We start from the raw sequence: 6727 nt of genomic DNA, 5'->3' as shown, positions 1-6727 counted from the left end.
GTAGGTCTGGTTCCGTCTCCTGTGGGGTCACTGCTTCTTTCTCTGGGTCCCAGTGCACACGCTACTTTGTGTGTGCCCTCCGATAGTGGAGTCTCTGTTTCCCCCAGTCCTTTCGAAGTCCTGCAATCAAATCCTGCTAACCTTCAAAGTCTGATTCTCTAGGAATTCCTCCTCCTATTGCCAGGCCCCCAGATTGGGAAGCCTGACGTGGGGCTTAGAACCCTCACTCCAGTGGGTGGACTCCTGTGGTATAAGTGTTCTCCAGTTTGTGAGTCACCCACCCAGCAGTTACGGGATTTGATTGTATTGTGATTGCTCCCCTCCTACCGTCTCACTATGGCTTCTCCTTTGTCTTTGAATGCGGGGTCTTTTTTGGTGAGTTCCAGTGTCTTCCTGTTGATGATTGTTCAGCAGTTAGTTGTGATTCCGGTGCTCTCGCAAGAGGGAGTGAAAGTACGTCCTTCTACTCCGCCATCTTGAACCAATCTCAGGAGCACGGAGTGTTAATCTGGTTAATCTGGTCCAGCAGAGCACCAGAGAAGTCCCTTAATTTGCTTTTTTATAAGGTATAATCTTAGATACCAATTTGATATTCAGTTATTGAAAATTAGCTACAAGATAATGTTTTTCATTTAATTTTCTTCTCTTGATTTCTATTGTATATGCAAAAAAGGTATAAATACATTTTAAGGGAATAAATATGTGAAATAGTGGACACAGTAAATAAAGTACTCATTTTCTAATCATAAATATTAATGTAATACATTATATCATGCTTAAAAATACATTTGTTAGTAGTAATAATCACTTTTCCTCAAATATTTGTATATATACAGTATTTTATTCTAGCCTTGTGTAGTACTTACAGCATGAATAATTTCAATTTTCCTGTTATAAAAAGTCACTTTTCCTTAGAAACTGTCGTGTACCAAAGGTTGTGCCGCTACTTTAGTGACATTGTCTGGAGCTAGGACCCATATTTTCTCACTTCACTTGTTATAGACCTTCTCAGTCATATAGTGCTTTGAAATTAGAAGCAAGTTATGAAGAAAAAGTAATTGGAAATTGCACAAAATGCTAAAGTAGAAGGAACGTTTCAGTAAGGTTTAAAGTTCATGCTTTCTATCTTTCAGGATTTTAATTTTCTGACTAATTTTAAAAGTGGCCATTAGTTTTTTGTTGTGTGTAATAACTTTTTTCCTTATCACAATGATGTTTATTTTGGAAAAAATAAACTAATTTTTAAAAACTGGCCACAGTTTATTAATTTCGGTAGCGTGAATATACAGTGCCATCTTGTATCTGTGCACACCATACCTACAAAATTTTAAAAATAATACTAGAATTATATATTTTCTGCCCACAACATTATATTGTGAACATTGTTATAAAATGTTTGTTTTTAATGGCTATGGTATTTCATTATATAGACAGGTCATGCCTATATGCTTATAGTCTTTTCCCTGTTCGTTTTCACTGTTTTGGGTGCATTGGGATGAACATCCATAAATGTATATATATCTTTGTCATTGTCTTATTACTTCCTTAGAATAAATTCTTGAAAGCAGAATGGTTTTTTCAAGGGAGGCTGAAAGATTTCTGTTTGAAAAAATTTTTTAATGTTGGCCAAGTTGTTTAAAGCCTTATGTCTTAAGGATAATTTGGGGCTATTCATTTGCAACAATAATAATAAATGTTCCTTGGGGCTTTGACTCTGCCTCTTCATTTTACATTTTATCCATAGGTGAGCACATTGTTTTTCACAAGATTCCCCAAAGTGTATTTTTTTGCTCTAAGGTCTGAGTGTTATATCTAGCTTCCTTTTTGACATTTCCAGCATATGATCCCTGACTATCTCAAGTTTATTATATCCAAAATTGAATTCTTAAGTTCTCCTCTTTTATTTATTTATTTTTAAGTATTTTATTATTTACTTATTTATTTAATTTTTGGCCGTGTTGGGTCTTAGTTGCGGCACGTGGGATCTTTGTTGTGGCACGTGGGCCTCTCTCTAGTTGTGGTACATGGACTTCTCTTTACTTGTGGTGTCCGGGTTTTCTCTGTCTAGTTGTGGTACGCGGGTTTTCTCTCTCTAGTTGTGGCATGTGGGCTCCAGAGCATATGGGCTCTGTAGTTGCGGCACACGGGCTCAGTAGTTGTGGTGTGTGGGCTCAGTAGTTGTGGTGCGTGGGCTTAGTTGCCCTGTGGTGTGTGGGATCTTAGTTCCCCAACCGGGGATTGAACCTGAGTCCCCTGCAATGGAAGGTGGATTCTTTACCACTGGACCACCGGGGAAGTCGTGTCCCCCCCCACCCCCTCCCGTCTTTTAAAGAAGTAATGAATCATTAAAGATTTTCTCTTGATAGAAACCTGTTTATCTATTAAAAAGGTTCAGTTGTTGATTATACATAGTTACTTTTATTACAAAGTTTATTTTAGTAACTTTTGAAAAAAATTAATAAATAATTGATTTACCAGCATCACCAAAATGGGGTGTTCTGATAAACTCAAAGATTGGTGTTAATAAAGGCCAAGTTTAAAAAGTAAAGATTCACCTTCTGTTTAAAGTCCATGCTCTTAAAATATTTATTTACTTAAGCAACAGTGTTCTTTAAAACAGTAAATATAATTGATTTTAAAAGACTGAACATCTGCAATCAGTGTTAGTGTGGTCTGAGTCTGAGTGCCAGATTCTGTGATATCTTTTAAATTAAGACAGTAGATCCCAAACTGGGAATTTTTCAGAATTTCTTTAAAAAATTTGTTATTGAGGTATAGTTGTTTTACAATATTATATAATTTTTAGGTGTGCAACATAGTGATTCACAGTTTTTAAAGGTTATATTCCATTTATAGTTATTATAGGAAATCTTTTTGAAAATCTAGTTCCTGCTTTTAATAAAATGACATACTAAAAATTTTTTTTCAGTTAACTGAAAGTTCAGTTTAAATTAATTTTTTTTACTGTAATAACATTACTTGAATACATTTAATTAGAGATTCCTTTTTCCCCCTCTAGGATATATATTACTTTCTCTGTGGAAAAAATACCCATCTGTGTTTGCTAAAGATAGGTTTTAGTTCTAAAGGTAGGTTTTAAATGTTGCCATTTCTGGCAAAACTCACTGTACAGAAAAATCAGTACTCATTTGACCTAAAGAGTTAGTGGTTATGTTGAATTAATAAAATCTGAATACTGTAATCATTTTAAAGGTGTGTACATACTTTTCAGGGGAGTATTTGTATTCTTTTAAATTGTGGTAAAATATACATAGCATAGTACTTACCATTTTAACCATTTTTAAGTATTCAGTCCAGTGGCATTAAAATAAATTCACATTGCTGAGCAGTGATTACCACAGGCCATCTCCAGAACTTTTTCATCATTCCATACTGAAACTCTGTACCCGTTAAACACTAACTCCCCATTCGTTCTTCTACTCCCTATCCCTCCCCATCTCTGGCAATTCGCATTTTACTTTCTGTCTCTGAATTTGACTACTCTAGGAATCTCATATAAGTGGAATTACATAATATTTGTGTTTCTGCAACTGGCTTATTTCACTTAGCATGATATTTTCAAAGTTCATTCTTGTTGTGGTTTGTGATAGGATTTCCTTTTTTAAGGCTGAAAAATATTCCATTGTATATATATATATATATATATACCACATTTTGCTTCTTTGTTCATTTGCCAGTGGATGTTTGGGTTGTTTCTATCTTTTGACTATTGTGAATAATGCTTCTATGAACATTGGTGTACAAATATGTTGTTCGAGTCCTTGCTTTCAGTTCTTTTGTGTGTATACTTAGAAGTAGAATTGCTGGTTCACGTAGTAATTCTATATTTAATTTTTTAAGTAACCACCGTACTTTTTTCCACAACAGGTGTACCATTTTATATTCCCCAAAACCAATGCATAGGGGTTCCAGTTTTTCCACATGTACCTTAACACTAATTTTCTGTTTCTTATTTTTCTTTTTTATTTGTTTCATAAAATAGCTATCCAAATGGGTGTGAAGTGGTATCTCGTGGTTTTGATATGCATTTGCCAAATGATCAGTCATGTTGAGCATCTTTTCATGTGCTTATTGGCCATTTGTATATCTTTAGAGAAGTGTCTATTCAAGTCCTTTGCCTGTTTTTAAAATTGGCTTGTTTATTTTTTGTTGTGGAGTTTTAAGGGCGCTTTATATATTCTGGCTATTAATCTCTTATCAGATATGTAATTTATAATTATTTTCACCCTCTGTGGGTTGCTGTTTTACTCTGTTGATAGTGTCCATTGACACTTTTTGACATTTGACCATGTATACATGGATTTATTTCTGGGCTCTCTGTTCTGTTCCATTGGTCTGTTATGTCTGTCTTTATGCCAGTACAGTACTGTTTTGATTACTGTAGCTTTGTAGAAAAATTTGAGATTAGGGAGTGTGAGTTTTCCAATTTCTTCCTTTTCAGTATTGTTTTGGCTGTTGTTTCTTGATATAATCCATATGAATTTTTGGATGGCTTTTCCTATTTCTGCAAAAAAAAAAATAATTGGAATTTTGATAGGGATTGCATTGAATTTGTATTGTCAGGTTAACAAAATTGTCTTTCAGTCTATAAAGTGAGATGTCTATTTATTGTGTCTGCTTTAATTTCTTTATCCATCTTTTTTAGTTTTCAATGTGCAAGTCTTTCACTTCCTTGACTAAAGTTTACTCCTGAGTATTTTATTCTTTTTGATGCTATTGTAAATGGAATTATTTTACCATTTCAGAGTATTAGTGAATAGAAATGCAGCTGATTTTTGTGTGTTGATTTGTATCCTAGTATTTTGATGAATTTATTTATTCTAACAATGTTTTTTTGTGGAATCTTTAGGGGATTCTACATATATGATCATGTCATCTTCAGACAGATAATTATACTTCTTCCTTTCCAGTTTGGATGTTTTGTTTGTTTTAGAAGTGAGTATGGTGTAAGCTTTGGGGTTTTTCTATTATATATTTTTATTAAGTTGAGGTAGTTTCTTTTCCTAGTTGGATGTTTTTATCATAAAAGGGTAGTATATTTGTCAAATCCTTTTTCTGCATCAATTGAGATGGTTATGTGGTTTTTCTCCTTCATTCTCTTAAGGTGGGATATCACATTGATTAATTTTAGTATGTTGAACTGTTCTTGCACTCCAGCAATAAATCCCACTTGGTCATGGTGTACAGTCCTTTTGCTATGCCGCTGAATTTAGTTTGCTGGTATTTTGTTCAGGATTTTTGCATCATTGTTCATAGGGATATTGATCTGTACTTTTCTTGTACTGTCTTTGGTTTGTTATCTGGACAAAGCTGACCTTAGGAAGCGTTTCTTCCTCTTCAGGTTTTGGGAAGAGTTTGAGAAGGATTGGTGTTAGTTCTTCTTTAAATCTTTGGTAGAACCCACCAATGAAGCCATCAGGTTGAGTATTTTTCTTTTTCAGGAGATTTTTGATTACTTATTCAATCTTCTTACTAATTGTAGATCTATTCAGCTTCTCCTCCCTCCCTCCCTCCCAGTATTGGTAGGTTTTGTGTTTCTAGGAATTTGTCCATTTTATCTAGGTTATTACATTTGTTGGCATACTATTGTTACAGTACTCTGCTACTATCATGTTTATTTCTGGTAAGTAATGTCCCCACTTTCAATTCTGATGTAAGTTATTTCAGTCTTCTCTCTTTCTTAATCCATCTAGCTAAAGGTTTGTCAATTTTTTTAACCTTTTTCAAAACCAACTCTGGTTTTATTGATTTTTTTACTCTGTTTTTCTATTTTCTCTCTCTGTTCTGCTGTTTATTATTTCTTTCCTTCTGTTAGCTTTGAGTTTTCTCTTGGGGCACCCCATCTTAATTACTATGGCTTTATAATAAGTCTGGTAAATGATGGTATGTGAGTCTTTAAGCTTTACCCTTCAAGGTAGCCTTCAATATTCTTATACCTTTGTATTTCCAAATGGATTTTAGAGTAATACTGTCAGTTTCTGCATATAGTAAAAGAAAACCTGCTGGTATTTTGATTAGGATTGTATTGAATCTCTAGATTAATTTGGGGAGAATTGACATCTTTACAAAATTGAAACTCTGAGAATCTGCAAATGTGAATTTGTTATTTAGTATATTTTAAATTTCTCTCAGGATCAAGATTTTTTGTTTGTTTTCTGTGTTTTGTTTTAGGTAAGTGAAATAATAGCATCTTTTTTTTTTTTTTTTTGGTGCCACTGGGAACTCTTCAGTATGGAAGAAAAAATTGACATTGAAGGAAGGAAAAGAAGAATTGTTGGAGTCAAGATCTTAAAAGGAAGGAAGGCAGAGTATATGAGACAGATGCTGGTGGGTTGATAGTTGTGATGGCAGGAATTTGAGGAGCTTCTCTTCTGATTGCTTTTTTTTTCCTGTCAGTAGAATAGGTAGCAAAGTTATCAGCTGAAAGTGAGGATTAAGGATGGGTATTGCAGATGTGAGGAGATAGAATATGGCATTAAATAATCAACTAGGAAATTGGGAAATGGAAGATTACTGGGCAGTATGAAGGGAATATTTAAGATTTGAGGTTCATGACCTTCATGAATTTTGTCAGATTAATTAGCCTAGTTAGCATGGTTGTTTATTTTTCAGCCATATTCAGCTACATAGGAGCAGGCCCTCCTCAGGGGTGAGGTTTCTCCCAGGAAATGTGGCAGAAGGAGGGAGAGTGGGAGCCAAGGGACTA

The 6727-nt window shown here is 34.3% G+C and overlaps 1 protein-coding gene across 15 annotated transcripts in view; it reads left to right on the top strand.

Annotated features, from left to right (window-relative positions):
* Positions 1-6727, top strand: part of MEF2A (myocyte enhancer factor 2A) — a 178455-nt gene that overhangs the window by 72186 nt on the left and 99542 nt on the right. For 4 of the 15 annotated variants that reach the window (XR_012330249.1, XR_012330248.1, XM_073801340.1 and 1 more), the window contains one exon: positions 6252-6348. The exons of 10 other annotated variants lie outside the window; for them this stretch is intronic. The gene's annotated coding sequence lies outside the window, so the exon portion shown is untranslated. Of the gene's footprint in view, positions 1-6245; positions 6349-6727 lie in introns of those variants that run through there. One more of the 15 variants, XM_073801346.1, reaches the window with a different exon arrangement.

The sequence above is a fragment of the Tursiops truncatus genome, chromosome 2 (genome assembly GCF_011762595.2).
Source record: "Tursiops truncatus isolate mTurTru1 chromosome 2, mTurTru1.mat.Y, whole genome shotgun sequence".
In the NCBI taxonomy this organism is placed as follows: domain Eukaryota; kingdom Metazoa; phylum Chordata; class Mammalia; order Artiodactyla; family Delphinidae; genus Tursiops; species Tursiops truncatus.
This window is presented reverse-complemented; position numbering and strand designations above follow the sequence as displayed.